The sequence below is a fragment of the Delphinus delphis genome, chromosome 6 (genome assembly GCF_949987515.2).
Source record: "Delphinus delphis chromosome 6, mDelDel1.2, whole genome shotgun sequence".
Taxonomy (NCBI): domain Eukaryota; kingdom Metazoa; phylum Chordata; class Mammalia; order Artiodactyla; family Delphinidae; genus Delphinus; species Delphinus delphis.
Genome location: NC_082688.1, coordinates 90,377,833 through 90,394,453, shown reverse-complemented (window position 1 = coordinate 90,394,453; position 16,621 = coordinate 90,377,833). Strand labels below are relative to the sequence as shown.

At 39.1% G+C, this 16,621-nt stretch overlaps 1 long non-coding RNA gene across 1 annotated transcript in view; it reads right to left on the bottom strand.

Moving 5' to 3' along the window:
- The window catches only part of LOC132427508 (uncharacterized), a 33,927-nt gene that overhangs the window by 11,787 nt on the left and 5,519 nt on the right, over positions 1 to 16,621 (bottom strand). The window contains exons 2-5 of the long non-coding RNA XR_009519927.1: positions 5,255 to 5,382; positions 3,168 to 3,274; positions 2,088 to 2,163; positions 973 to 1,103 (exon numbers count right to left, since the gene is read on the bottom strand). This is a non-coding gene — a long non-coding RNA (uncharacterized lncRNA). The remainder of the gene's footprint in view (positions 1 to 972; positions 1,104 to 2,087; positions 2,164 to 3,167; positions 3,275 to 5,254; positions 5,383 to 16,621) is intronic.

Sequence of the window (16,621 nt, the reverse complement as noted above, 5' to 3'; positions counted from 1 at the left end):
TTACCAAGGGTTGGTGGGAGGGAAAATGGGGTTGTTACTGTTTGATGGTTACAGAGTTTTTGTCGAGGATGATGAAAAAGTTTTGGTTATAGACAGCGGTGATGGTTACACAACACTGTAACTGTACTTAATGCCACTGAACTGCATATTTATAAATGGTTAAAATAAATATGATTTCTCTATATTTTACCACAATAAAAGAAAGGAATAACAGAGCTGAAATTTCAATTCTTCCTTTTCCGAGAGTCAGTTTCATCGTCTGTAAAATTAGTAATTGTAGTTGTCTATCCTCTGAGCTTAGTGCAGGGTAAGCACTCAGTAGGAGATAGCAGTACTACTTCCACTTCAAGAGCAAAGGATTGCTGTGAAGATTAACTAAGTCAATGGATATGAAAGAACTTTCTAAATGGCAAACTGCTCTATAAATACTAAAAGACATTAGGTGTTACTGTCTCCCAAGGCCATGGAACAGGTCAGAAGAAGGATAATTCTTTTGCACTGGAATGTCCTACGTGGGCCAAGAGAATATATGGGTTTCTGTACTATATCAGAAGGCATTAGGAAAAGGAAGCATAAAACTTAGAGAACAATTGTCTTTTACAGTGATGCTTAAACACGCTCAGGCAACTGCTTAAAATAAGTGCTAAAGACATAATGGACATACCTTTCTTTCTTTTTAGGATACTACTGTAACTACTAAAAGTTTACTTCATTTTCAAAATATAGAACATGGAAGCTTATAGAATTTCTTAAGCATATCTAGAGCCTACTGCCAAATACTATAGTTCAATTCATATCTTTAATCTCATTTTGAAACAGCAATTACAAATGTGTATTTAAGGAAACCACTAGCTTCCCTTTTTGAACCCACGAGAGAAGGATTCACCTTAGCATAAGATGATAACTACTGAACTACTATGAATTATTACAGTATCAGAAAGAAGGTCATTTTCAATTACGGCTTCCATTTACCTCTGGCTTGTAATAGCGGCGAGTATTTGTTAAGTCAATAATCAGCCCAAGTTCTTCATTCTGTCCTTGGATTTTGTTAAGAGATCCAAGGGGGAGAAACGTTCTTCTGGAGCAAGATTCTTTTCAAAACTCTGTCAGAAAGAATAAAATAAGGAAGAACATATGTTTAAAATCCTGTACTACATTATCCATTTATTCAAACCCTGTGATGCTAACATATGAGATTCAAAGTAAAGTTTCCTCCTCTGGAGTTTACAAGCGATATTACAATCCTTTCTTCCAGAGAGATTAGACGGAAGAAAATAAGCTCACTTCTATATAGTTATTTCTGTGTTTGTTTATTTCATGTTGGTCTCCTAACCTGACTCTAAACTCCCAGAAGGCAGGGACCACATCCATTTTGCCTACCAATGTATTGCCAGCTCCAAGCAGAGTGCCTGAAAATAGACACAGAAATAAATACTTCTTGAATATCTACATATAGGAAGGATGGCTTTCACTGCTAAATATTCTTTCATGTATTTGGCTTATACATGTACCCTGTTCTATTGATCTCTTTGGTTATTCAAGTGTCAGCAACACATACTTTTTTTTAAATTAGTAGACTCGTTTTAGAGCAGTTTGAGATTCACAGCAAAACTGAGCAAAATGTACACAGTTCCCACTTATACCCTCTCTCCTTCACCCCACACAGCCTTCCCCATTATCAACATGCCATACCAGTGTGCTTCATTTGTTAGAATTCATGAACCAACACTGACACATCATTACCAATCAAAGTCCATAGTTTATTGCATTCATGGTACAAGTAACTGACTATTTCTTTATTTCTAGTATAATCATCCCCAAACATTTACATACTGAGATACATATTACTTTCTTATAAATTACTTTATTCTTTATTTATAGTTAGGGCATTGCATTGTTTTTTTTGTTTTTTAATTAAGTACAAAAGTTGGTTGTATTTGTCTATGAATCCCATTTCTGGATAGTAAAAGAGGTATTAAAAAGTATTTGCTATAAAAAGGGAAAATGGAGTACGACGGGCTTGAGAGCCAGGGCTCTATATGGTGAATTCAGATTTCTGGAAGAATACGGTATTAACTTTTGCTCACCTTTTTTAAAGGAACTTTGAAAGCAATGAAATGAGTCCCAGGCATCTGCTGTTCAACTGGGAGATAGTCTTTCCACCTGTTAATATATTTTTTGTTAGGCAAATTTTATGTCAGGCTGTTTCCCTGCATAGGATGAATGCGCCTTGAAAATGGAAATCATATCCCTCTACATCGGCTCCCAGGTGGTCCCAGCGTCCCGACCCCGACCCCGGCCGCGACACACTTTCCACAAACTGACACACACGGAGCCCGCGCGAGGGCCGGGTCGCCTGGAGGCCGGTCCCCCGCAAGCCGAGCGCATGAAAGGGCGCCCCAAAGGCGCCGGCCCAAGGCGCCCGCTGCGCTTTCCCTCCGGAAGGTGGGCTGCGGGGCCCAAGCGTAAACCCTGACACAAGGAACACGCGCACCACGCCGCCACGGGGGACGAGAGGCCGGGCGCCCACCTAGCCGGACACCCTGCATTTCTGGAATCACCGGACGCCTGTGTACATTTCCGTCTGGCCTGTCATTTTCCAAAGGCCACTCAAGATCAGGGGACAGAACGCCTCCTCTCCAAGTGTCCTGCCAGCCCATCCACTCAAGATCAGAGGGACAAAATGCCTAACTAAAACAAAACAAAACAGAAACACAAAAAAACTGGAGAGAGGGAGGAAAGGGTGACCTGAAAAAAACAAACAAACAAAAAAAAGTAAGCACGTTGACAGCGCTAAGAATAAACTACCAGGAAAAAGAAACCCTACATGTCAGATCCTAAAGTACAGAAGGGCAAGCCCGCCGACATTCCAGGCCCGGGGGGACCGGGGTCCCCAGCCCTGCAGAGCCAACCGCAGACCGGCTCGGGTGCCCCGCAGAAGCGCGGGGTCCCCGCGGCCGAGTCTGTGCCCCCCGGCCGGCGCCGGCTCCCCTCTGCCCACCCTGCGCGCGGGGGCTGGAAACTGCCGCGGAGAACCACGGCGGGGCGGGAAGGGGGGCTCCAAAGAGGGTCTGGCGACTCGAGTTGCTCCGTTTCTCAGTGGGCTCAGCGCGCGCCGTTGGGGAAGAGGAGCTGGGTTCCGGGAGGAGGGGACGGGCGGCACTTACGTAGACCGGCAGCGGCCACGGGCAGACGGCGGGATCGATCCCCAAGAGCGACTCCAGCCTCAGCTCCAGCTTCTCCCCCATGTCTTCGCGCGCGGCCCATATAGCAACTTTGAATTTTAATAATAAATGCATATATGTATCAAACATTAATAAAAGTATAAAATGATCCAATATGAGTACATTTGCTCTTGTTTTGCAATTAGTTCCAGGATTCTATTTTAGATTACTACTTCATATCTGCGAGAGTTGGGTGTGTGTTTGTGTGTTTGGTTTTGTGGAAGCTGCATTGTGCTAAATTTTACATTTCTTTCTTGAATTAAATGGCTTCTGTTATCCCTTGGGAATACAGCAACAGCAGATTACTGAAGACAGCAACAGCAGATGACTACCTACCAGTGGAAAAGTGTAAGTAGCAATTTTAGCCGCTAGTGATTCTGAAATTGCCTTAACTTTGTCCTTATAAAAGTGCTCCAAGAATTACGTTTTGCAAATCCACAGATTTACTATCCATATTCAAGTCATTTATGTGGAGAAAGAAGGTAGCCAGCCTTATCAGTAACACAGGATGTTATAGCCATCAAGCCATCAGCCACTGAAGCCACACCCAAAGCCGCACCCTGAGGGGATTCAGGATGGAGAAAACAGGATACTGGCCCTAGATAATTAAAGTGAACATCAAGGGACTGATTTCCAGGAGACCAGATTCTTGCATCTCACCATATATAGAAAAGTGCTACATTTATTAACTTAAGATGTCTAGTTTCTTTAATTAACAGTAATCTTTTGATGTTCCAACTACTTGGTTTTTTTTTTTGCAAGAACCTCTAAATACCCTGTGCCCTCCCTTACCTCTTCAGAACAGTCCCTCAGAGCTATCTGAGAGGCTGTCTCCTGATTTCAGTCCTCAGTATGTCCTCCACATAAAACATAATTCTCAATTTCTAGGTTGTGCATTGTTTTTCAGTCAACATTTAATTGTATGGCTCATGTAGGTACTATGCCTAAATGTAATGGGATGGGCTGTAAATTATGAAAACTAGATAAATTCTGTCAGCTCTACCACTAGCTGAGATCCAGGCTTTCACCTCTGGATACTTCTGTCATAGACCTTGGCAGATATGGGGTCTGTGTTGGTCTTAAAATTATTCTTAGAATAGTGGGGACTCATTCATTCTTTCAACCAATTTTATTGCTTATACTCTATGGGTCAGTTACAGTGCTGGGTCTTGAAATACAGAAGTCAACACACGAAAATACAAGGATAAAACACATTTTCTACCATATTAAATTTTTTCATTCATTAATTCATCCCTAAGTCATTCAACACGCATCCTCTTATTGAATACTGATGAGGGGTCAAATGCTATGCTAAACACTCAGTATATAACTGCAAACGAGATGGATAGGCCCTGATTTTGATGTCACTACTATCTTTTGTCCTGCCATATAATGGGACAGCTTCATTATTCCCTTTACCCTAAGTTTTTTTATCACAAATTGCTAATGAAAATAAAGCTGTTAGTGGAGTTTCAACATGCATAGGTAAATGAGAACACAGAACTCCCCTTTCGCATGCCCCATTCTCCTCCTTCTAACTCCCTATGTGAACTCACTTTGTGCCAAGACCAAGAAGCTGTGCCCCAATAAGAACCAAGCTGATTTCCTCACACTGACTGGGGCTATTGCTCACTTAGAAGACTTGATGCTTAATTTTGATAAGCAACTAGAAGACCATGGAGACAACCTATAAAAATGATTTGTCTTGGGAGAAAATACTAAAGAGGGTTAATGTGCTGTTCCACCTGTCTAACCTCCTGGGATTAAACCACAGGCACCAAGATCACCAAGTGTACTTGGCAACAATGAGCTAAAAATTAAAAAAAAAAAGCATCATACTGTTATTGTATTCATTTTCCCCCAAGGCACTCTCTGATAAACACCACAACCTCTAAGGGAATTGAGAACACCTTCCTTGTGGGGTAGGTTATATAATATATATGCATCTTTTTCCAAGCAGTTAAATCATATCCAGCTATCAGCACACCTTACTTAAGGTGATCGTAATGTATGAGATTAAATGTTCCTACCTGATTGGAAACCTTCTTGTCCTCAATTCACTGGCTGTACTGGATTTGTTTTTCTTGGGTCAGACCTTCAGACTTCTACCAGAAATCGTTCCTTTGGGGAAACCAGGCCTTCCCAGAAACTCAGGAAACTGAAATGGAGACAGCAAGAGAGAAGGAAATTATTTGGACATATAGACCTCAATGGTTTGGTTTTAAGTAAACGTCCAAGCAAACATCTTCTACATGGTATAATAACTTTAGGGAAATTCACTGTTTATAAGTTTGTGTACTCATGAACTGAACATATTATGATAAGAGTACAGGTTGCATTTTGTGTCTTCAACTCAAGCAAAGGCTTCAAAAAAGGCCCAGTTATCCTTTGTTCATTAAGACACAAAGAGAGGGCAAAAAGGGCAAGTTTCAAAGTCTTTTTCTTTACAATTTACTTCCTTTCTTCAGTCTTCAACAAGATCTTCAGGAAATTAACTTTACTAAAGTTAATTATTCATAAAATAAAGATAGGAACCTGCAGAAGACTATTTCACAGAGACCTGTAATGTACAATATCCATTGCATACATGCACCACGAGCTTGTCTTTTCTAGCACTGGCATACACAAAACTCTGTGTGTGTGTGTGTGTGTGTGTGTGCGTGTGTGCGTGCGCGCGCGCGCACATGTGTGTCTTTTTTTGTGATGGAGCCATAGGGAGAAAATAAATCTACTGCCTGCAATTCAGTGATGCAGAAAGATTTAAGGGTAAAGGAGAAGGTTAGAAACAATAAAGTCATGAGGTTGTGGTTCCATAATAATAACAACAGCAGTCTTCTGTAACCAAGGGAGCAGGCTCCTCAAATTATAGTCACACCTGTTAGACCATCTGCCCATACATTTCACACCATCATTAATGGAAAACAAATGGCACTGTCTCTCCTTCCCTTTATCCATTGGCTGTCCTCATATAAACTCTTTTTCTCTTCAAAGTCATGCTCTTTCCTATCTGTTTAAAAATAATAGGATTTAGGAGGAGTGATACGTAATGTGCCGTGCCTTGGTACTTGTACCAGTGATGGCTGTGTAAGGAGCACTGGGTTGTTAGGAGGCTATCAATTGAATTCCCCTAGAAGCAGAACTTGAGGCAATAATTTGAGTGCAAACTGCTCATCTGGGAGGTGCTTCCAGAAAACTCAGAAGTGGAGTGGGAATTGAGAATGGAGGCATGGAAGGCAGCCAACAGAGGTGCATTACCGAATAAAAATTACTCCTGCAGGGAACTGCTGCCAGTACTTCAGGGGAGTTCTGTGAAACTCTACAGAACATGTCTCAGAGTTATCCCAAGAATCGGTGAGAAACCTGAAGTACTAATCTTCCAGTCCCCTCTGTCCTTGGTTGAAAGCTACACCCAGATACATTAACTCCTGTACACTTCTGGCCTGCCCTAAGGTGGATAATTGCAGGTGGCAGCATGATTCTATCAGCATATACTGGAAGGATGAGTGCTGGGGAGATATGAGTGGAGCATCGAAACCATCTAATACAGTCGGGGCAGGAGATATCAATTATTGGCTTGAAAGTCCAAATGGATAACCTTACATTCCTGGGTTTATGGTTTTACTTTGAGGTATTTAAGCATGATGTATTAGTAAAAATTTCCTCTGTTAAATCAAGTTTAAGGTCCTCAATCCCTAATCTTCTGGAAAACGGTGGTATCTTTTAACAGATTTTGGAAAGGTAACATGATTAAGATTTCAAATTGACCATTCATTCATTCACTCATTCAACAAACATTTATTGAACACCTAAAGTATGTCACGGGTTAAACTAGGCAGCAGTGTTACTGCTACTAAAATCATTAGAGTGCCACCTAGAATTCAATGTACTGTGGCACTCAAATAAGAAAATCCATAGTTACCGTCAAAGATATTACAGAGTGCTATAGGAAGACACGGTAAGACGTTAATCCATGCTGTGGACAGTAGTATATTGGTGATATCAGTAGGGCTTCCTGTAGAAGGCAATTGAAATGGATATGTAACATGAAGGAAGGGTGAAGTTTTGAGGAAAAGAGAAGATAAATTCATGGTTGCCAGAAAAATGAATGGTTAAGGATCAGTCCAGAAAGGAGTTCCATTCATAATCAGTATAAGAAATGCTCACTGGGGCTTCCCTGGTGGTGCAGTGGTTGAGAGTCCGCCTGCCGATGCAGGGGACACGGGTTCGTGTCCCGGTCCGGGAAGATCCCACATGCTGCGCAGCGGCTAGGCCCCGTGACCCATGGACACTGAGCCTGCGCGTCCAGAGCCTGTGCTCTGCAACGGGAGAGGCCACAACAGTGAGAGGCCCGTGTACCGCAAAAAAAAAAAAAAGAGAAATGCTCACTGGAGTGTAGGAAAAGAAGACAATGGAGAGGGTGGTAGAAGCCAGATCATGCATGGTCCATGTATGTATAGTAAGTGCTATGGTCTAGTCTTTGTGTTCCCCTCCAAATTCATACGTTGAAATCTTAATTTCCGTAGCTGATAGTATTAGTAGGTGGGGCCTTTGGGAAATGATTATGGTATTAGTGCTCTTATAAAAGAGACCCCACAGAGCTCCCTAAGCTCTTCTGCCATGTGAGGATACAATGAGAAGTCTGTGATTCAGAAGAGGGCCCTCATCTGACCATACTGGCACCCTATTCTTGAACTTGCAGCCTCCGGAACTGTGAGAAAAAAAAATTCCTGTTGTTTAGGAGCCACCCAACCTGCAGGATAATCTTACAGCAGCCCAAAAGGACAAAGAGAGTTTGGATGGGAGCTTTTACTCCAAGAAAGATGGGAATCCGTTGAAGGGTTTTACCTGGTAACTTAGAAGAGAGAAAAGTTTCATAAGACAGTCAGGTATTTTTATAAGAAAAATTTGTTTCTTTTTCAGAAAGATCACTCTGGAAATACTGTGACTAGATTTTTGGAGAAGTGTGATGGCAGACCCGGATATAGAAAGATGAGTTAGTAGTCCATTAATATAAGTCAAACAAGAAATGGATATAAAAAGTGTGAATTTGTGGCTGAGAGTTCTTTTCTTTTACTACTTGAAAAATGTTATGTCAATGCTTCTGACTCCATAATTTTAGACAAGGAATATGCTGTCATTGGAACTGGTTTCTCAATAAGTGATGCATCGTTTCTGCCTGTCCACTTTCGAGATTTTTTTTGTCTCTACTTTTCAGAAGTTTAATTACGACGCGTCTTGACAAGGATACCTTTGTGGTTTTCCTCTTTGGATTTGCTCAGATTCTTGAATGTGTGCTTATGTCTTCTAAAAAATTGGGAACGTTTTAGTCATTATTTCTTTGAATACTTTGTCAGTCCTACGTGCTCTCTTTTTTCATTCTGGAACTTTGATGATATGAATGTTAGTGCTTTTGTTACTGTTTACAGGTTCTTGAGATCCTGTTCTTTCTCCCATCTCTACCCCTCAGCCTATTTTTCTCTGTACATTTGGTACACTGTATTGATCTCTTCGAAGTTCATGATTCTATGCCTTGTAATCTCCAGTCTACTCTTGAGCAAAGTTTTTTGATTGTTGTATTTTTCAGTTCTACTGTTCTCATTTGTTTTTATTCTTATAACTTCTAGTTCTTTGTTTACATTTTCTATTTTTCCCATTTCCGTCAAGGAACACATAATTGCTAACTGAAGCATTTATGTGACAGCTTATTTAAAATCCCTGTCTGATAATTTCAATAGATGTTTTATCTCAGTGCTGGTGTAGGTTTATTGTCTTTTCTCATTTATTCTGTGATTTCCTGGCTCTTGGTGCCATGAGTATTTTTCAATTGGATTCTAAACATTGTGAGTTATTACATGACTCTGTATCCCACTTAATTTTATTATTACTTTTTAGAAGGAAGTCATCCTATTGGAGGTGTAGTATGAGGACTGGGGGGTTACGTACAGATTTCCATTGGGCCCTACTGTCAATACCCCAGCAAAAGTGGGCACTTACATTCTCTCACTGCAGACAGATCAAGTAGAAGTTCAGCTATCCTATTGGCCCTTCTGACACCTTCCCCCCAAAAGTGGGAACATTAATATCATTGTGTTGCCTTTTAGTACGAGTGGAAGTTCATCTCCCCAGTAGATTTCTTGACACCAGGGGAGGGGAGAAGTGAAGTGTTTGCTGTCCTTCCTCCCACTTCATTCCTTCTTGTTGATGCCGGGTGTGGGTAGAGGGTCAGCTACCTGCTGGCCCCACTGACACCAGGGGAAGAGGAAGAGAACTGCCAACTAGCCCTGCTTGTGCCATCTCATTCTGTCTTACTGCCTCAGGACGGTTATGGGGATTCAGCACCCCATTGGGTCTCACTGGCACCATGTGTTGGGGGTTAGTGGGGTGCCTACTCCCTCCAACCTGTAACATCCTATTCTTATCGATGTCAGGGAGAGACGGAGGCTAGGTCCCACAATTGGACCCCACGACTGTGTGAGGGCAGTCCAGTGTTAACTAGCCTGTCAGGCACCACCTTTGAAAGTCTCTTTGCTAATGCAAAGGGGTGGAGGCTCAGCTCACCACTGCACCACACTGAAACAGCCCTGGTGGCGAATCAGAGCGCTGCCTCTTCTGGAGGGCAGGAGTGGGGTGGTGTGGAAGATCAAATCCTAGCTTGGCCCAACTGAAACCACAGGACATAGGGGACGGGTGCAATATTCCACTGGCACTTGGCTCGAGTAGTGTGTATATTATTGCCCAAATGCTTTTCTGTCTTTGGCAACCCCTTTCCTCACACCTTGGCTAGGGGGAACGGGGGTTTTGTGTTTTCTTTTTTGAAGCTTTTTCGTCTGTTGTTCTGTTGGTGGTTATTGATTGGGGGTTCCTGTATACCCTCTCCAGGATGTATGGGAAGCAACAGGAAACACAGGGGACTCATCACCATGTTATTCCTCAAGTCCCAAAGTCCCTAGTTAAGTCTGCCTTCTCATTTCCACCTTTCAGTGTCTTCCTATGTTTGTCTGTTGTTATGTTCAGGGTTTTAGTTTTAAGTGGAAGAACCTGGGAGAAATGGGCTACTTCATCTTCTTGGAAGCAGAGGTCTGGAGGCCTATGGATGTTACAAAGTGCTGCTGACTGTAAATTAAAATTTGATGATATACACCTTGCCCTTTCAGAATTATTCTGCTAGATGATGTGGCTTCCCAAAGTAGCTACAATTTGATTTCCATACTTCTAAAAGTCAAGTGTTTTGCTGGAGTTGAAATTTAAAGATAAGCAAGAGATGAGGCTAAGATGGTCTATGTGGTAACAGATTAAAGTTGGAAACATCAATATACATTCATGTTTAGCTTAATATTGCTTCATATTACCTTAATACACATGGTTATGTAGAGAGATACTTATAGATGTGTGCATATACATGGGTAATGTACACACATGTTATCTCTTTGCTCTGTCAGCTGAGAAGATCTAGAAACAATGACATCCGGGCAGCAATCAGCACACCCCACACCCAGATCCTGCTGTCTAATACTGTGCTCCACTAAAAAGACCTGGTTATCCTTGAAGAAGTAGCTGATTCTAGGACTGGGGCAGTAAATATACAAGATTTATATACAAGACCATCTTATAGTGTCAGAAAGTAAGGAAGTTCCAAAAAAATATATAGGATGGGGATACCTCAGAGTGGCACACGAGCCACTGAACTGAAAAGAGTTCACAAGGGTCAGGACTAGAGCAATTTGAGGAACAAAGTAACTAACGTAGAATTAGATTATAACCCAAAGTATAAAATAAAAATCCATGAGTTCTTCTGATATAAATAAATGATTGGATACGTAAATAAATGCGGGAGAATAGATAAATCTCCAGTGCAAAAGAATTCCAAATAGTTTATGTAGTACTCCATCTTAAGCATAACTCTCCATTCCTTAGTTGTGGGCTGAGCATATTGACTTCCTTCCAAAAAGTACAATATGGAGAAGGGAAAACACTAATTTTACAATGGAGAAACCTGAAAAACACTACCTCAGCCTGGTGATCAAGGTGGACCTCAGCATTCATAATGCATATTGATACTTTGTACACTTGATGTGATCTGACAAAATAACCCTTCTACTCTTGTGGTCTTCCTCCCCAAAACACATAATCCCAATATTATCATGAAAAATGCATCAAACAAATTCTAGTAGTGGGCATCCTACGCAAACCTAACTACTCAAAATTGCCAAGGTCATGCAAGGAAAATCTGAGAAGCTATCAAACCCAAGAGGAGCCTAAGGAAACATGGCAACTAAATGTAATGTGATGTTTTGGATGAAATCCTGGAATAGAAAAAGGACATTAGGTAAAAACTAAGGAACTGGACTAATGTATGGACTATAGTAAACAATAATGTATCAATATTTGTTCACTGATTGTAACAATGGAACATACTAATATAAGTTGATCATCAGAGAGGGAAATGGGTATAGTGTATATGGAAACACTTTATACTATCTTCTCAATTTTTCTGTAAAATTAAAACACTTCTAAAAAATAAAGTCTATAAAAACGTTGTGTTTTCTTATTTTATGATTATGTGCCTGTATTTCCTAATAAATATGCAAATTTGCTTTGCCTTCCTTGATACTGATATTAAAGAAAATACTAAGTAACTCTGAAAGAATTTGTAACTCCAATTTAACAAGCAATAATTCTTGGTATTAACTTTTTAGGAGAACCCACTGAATAAATCAAAGCAAATTGTCTTTAAAGGCTGAATTTCTTTTCAGTGTTTCATCTTTTATATGATTAATGCATACCACAAGCATGGTTCTGTTTCAAAGGGCAGAAAACATTGATTGTAGGCCATGTTTAAAATACAGTGAAATATTAATGGATGATGCTATAACAACTTTAATGTATTTTATGTTTTCAAAATGATGAATTGTTATTTCAGTCAATAAAGTATTCACTTTTATACATTTCCTACCCACCTCTCCTCAGAACACCCACAAGGAAATGATACTATCATCTGATATTAGGTTCATCAATTTAAATGGGAGTTTTTGGTAGCTGTGGTTGCCAACGGTACTGGAACGTGTGATACTTTTACAAATCCTCTCCATGGCAAAATCTGATCTTCACAAGGTAAATCACAGTAGGTGCCTAAAGCCAAATGACATAGAGCTTTGTAGCTAGATTACCAAGCATTTTACTTAGAGGCACAATAGAATGTAGAAAAGGCCATTTCTCCTTCTGTCTTTTTCTGCTCAAAGGTCACTCACCATCTCAGAAGTTTTCCATAAATTTAGACTATATAATGTCACTTAATGTGAATGTAGCTCAACATTCTGTTTTAGTGTAGCTAATCTCACATTATTTTATTGGTCCTAAATATGTAAATCATCAGCAAATTTTTGTACTTAACATTTTTTTTGATGTGGACCACTTTTTAAAGTCTTTATTGAATTTGTTACAATACTGCTTCTGTTTTATGTTCTGGGTTTTTGGCTGTGAGGCATGTGGGACCATAGCTCCCTGACTAGGGATTGAACCCACACCCCCTGCATTGGAAGGTGAAGTCTTAACCACTGGACCGCCAGGGAAGTCCCTGTACTTAACTTCTAAAAATAATTAAAATAAGCTATTCAACACATTTTTCCTAAAAAAAAAAAAAAAAGCAATTCTTCTTAGGCTGGCCCTGGGCACATACATGACTTTGCCATTTTTTCCATGGATTATTTTCTTATCTGTTCTACTGTGTCACATTTGTTCTACCTTCTCAAAAAGAAGCATTTAAAAATTCATCTACGCGTTCACGCATTCATACATCTATTAAATAAATCTACTGAACACCTACATACGGCACAGAAAAAGAGGCAGAAAATTAATCTGGGTTGCACAGAAAGTAATGAACTCAGTTAAAATTTTTGGTGAAAACAGGTGTTACTCAATCTACTGGAAATTACATTTCATTATGGGGACTCACAGACTCAAGGAAAACCAAGACCGAAATAATAATAAAGTAATAAAAGCACTAGCCATTTACTGAGTGCCTGCTTTTACCTGACTCTGAAACTCTAAAATCATTACGAATGTTTTGAGGAATGTCTGATATAATTGTAATTTCTATTTTACAGATGAAAACAACAAGGTTCAGAGACATTAGGTTACTTGCCTAAAGTGAAGTGGCCCAGAAACTACAGAACTGGAAATTGAACCTTAGATTTCATAATGCCAAAATCTGTGCTTTTAATCACAGTGTGTGTGTGTGTGTGTGTGTGTGTGTGAGAGAGAGAGAGAGACAGAGACAGAGACAGACAGAGACAGAGACAGAGAGATAGAGAGAGAGAAAGAGAGAGAATGTGTTTAATAGAGAACTTCTGAGAAATGGCAAAAAAACTGCCAGGTATCCATAAAACAATAATTTAGGAGCTTCTTACTATACAAGTAATTGTTAATCATATGGTTGAACTAAGGATCTCTCACTTTTGAACTAAGAAATCAAAGCTTCCAGAAGTTGAGTCTAAATTTTACACTTACATGAGATACTTCATACAGAATGCTAAAGTATACTAACTAAAGAGCTCTGAAAATACTGGAAGCATTCATACTAGTATGATTTCATAATGTGGATAATAGAGGATTTAAGAAATTGGCAGATGCAACTGCAGACTCATTTGTTATCATTTCTGTGAAGGGCAAGATAAATCAATAAAATGAGAAAAATGAAAGAAGAATGGCTAGCAATTTTAGGTAGTTTGCTTCATCTCCATACTAGGAAAGACTAAGCAAAAAAAAAAAAAAATTCTTGAAATTTTATTTTGAAAGCTCCTACAAATGTATATGGTCTTTTTATACCAAATAACTTAGAATTATGAACTGTCAAATAAGTCTAATCTTCTCTGATAATAAAATTGCTGACTTTATTTGAAACTATGAAATGAAAAATGAGGTAAGAGTCAGAAATTCTTAAGAAAAGGAGTAGACAAAACAAAATTATAAGAGTTATGTTAAAAAATATTTTGAAACAAACATAAAATCCCCATTACTGGTACAGAGCTTTTAAAACCTTATTTTGGTTTTAAGTTTTAATAAATATTGATATGTTTACATAATTACTGTCATAAGGAAGACACAATTTTAGGTCAGCTTTCTTCATTCTTTCTTTATTAAGCATTATTTTATTTTGCTTCATCATCGTGTAATTATAATATAGTAACTGTGTCATTTTCTACTAAGTGGATATAATTTCCTAAACTGTTTTCCTATTGTTAACAATTAAAGGTGTTTCCAATTTTTTGTTATTACAAATGGCATGACAATGAGCATCTTTATATAATAATTTTCTGGATTATAAATTATTTATCGGCATAAGCTTCCAGAATTAGAGTTAACGTGTAAAAAGCTATTAACATTTTTATCTTGCTAGACATTGCCAAATTACTTGTCAAAAGATGGAACCAAATTATATCGCAAAAATCTTTGGCAACAGAAAACATTATATACAATTTTTGATTTTGCTAAATTAATAAGTTGGAAATCTATGTTCCATTTCTTTGAATTCTTTGATAACAGAGTGCTGCTGGAGGCTGGGAGGGCAGCCAGGTCCATGAAGGCTTCCCAGAGTTGGGAAGCCTTCCCAGAGCGGGAAAGTGGAAAAAGGTAAAAAAAATACTAATTGTATTTTCCCTCGATTGTTATCTCTCATTCTTTTCTGCCTCTGTGTAACTTATATCCAGGTACCTGGAGAAAATCATGTGGCAGGGCAAATTGGTATTCCAATAAATTAATAATCACCAACTTTAAATAGATTTTCAAGACTGGAAATATTGCTCTTACAGTAAATTCTTTCTAATTCTCCTTAAGGACTATTTTCTTAGAAGCTTTCCCTACCCTCCTCAAATTTTCCTCCATCCTCTCTACTTCCTTCACTCTGAGCTGGTGAGGTGCTTCATAACTCATTAGGAACACAGAAGTCAGTAAATAGTCCACTGCCAAATCCGTTAATTCATTAGCATTTGCATTGATCTTTGTATTCCCTTTCACTACAGGAGTTCAAGTTCAAAGGCCACGTGCACTACAGATAGCATTTCATTTTCTCTCATCTTCTCAAGTACTTCACAGCACTGCATTTTCTACAACCCATTCTACTCCTTATGCATGATTCTTGCCAAAATTCAACCTCATTCTAGACTACTAACTCCAACTTAAAATGTTAAAATCTACACGTGTAACATGAAAGCCTCCCTCATGCTCTAATCCCTACATATCTTCTTTAGCCAATTCATGTCTGAACTTTTCAAAATTGTTATCATCATATATTGTTTCCATTTCCTCACGTCCCATTTACTGTATAATTTACATCCATCTGACTTCTCTCACCATAATCTCTCTGCCCCCTGTCCTGAAATTTTACTTATGAAGGTCACCAGCGGTCTCCATGTCAGTATAGCCAATGAATAGTTTTTGTCCTATTTCTAGGCTCTTTCCTTCTTTAAAAAAGAAAAAGAAAAAGAAAAAGCGTTTTTTTCTCTATGCTTTCACACTCTCATCATCTTCTGTCCTGGTATATTTTACTGGCTTTCTGTGTTTAATCTGATTTCTAATATTCTATGAGTTTCCTTTATCTTCAGTGGAATAAACCACTATATGAAGGATTATTCTCAACAGTTAGTTCTCATAATGACAGTACTAGTAGCAGCAGTCAATACTTCTATAATGCTTATCATGTTCCAGACACTATTCTAAGACGTTTAAATACATATATATAGACACACACACACACACACACACACACATATATATATATAGTTTTCCTGCTCATAGGCGTATGAAATAAGACTATTATTATACCCATGTTACAAATGAGAAAACTGAGGCAATGAGAGGCCAAGGTCACATGATCAGTACTTGGTGAAGCCCCGCCTGAGTTAATGCTGGAACTTTAGAGTAGACAAGTTAAATAATGTCTCACAGATTGGCCTTAAAAGTGAGCAACAACAACAAAAAAAAAAGTGAGCAACATTTAATTAATGACTTGTAAAAGTATCAGAAAAAAAGGGAACATTTTAGTTAACAGATTATTGGCAAAGATATAAAAATAATTAGAATGCCAATTTCCCTGGGTATTCCCTGTGTACTTTAGGGGTAAAAATAGTATTTGTAAAGTGATTTCAAAATGTGCAAATATTACCTGTGGGATATAACCTACGTGTGAAGAGCACTAACTCTAAAATTCATTTGCCTGGATCTTTTTTCCCCAGCTCCACCACTTATTAGTGGTGGGAGTTCAGGAGTGGTACTTCTTTGTGTTCCACTTCCTCTTTGAAAATCAAGGGTTTAATAACCTCACCCATTTTACAGGGCTGTGGCGTGGAGTTAATACATGTAGAGTGGTTAGGAATCCATGCCACTCTTAAGTCTTTGAAAAT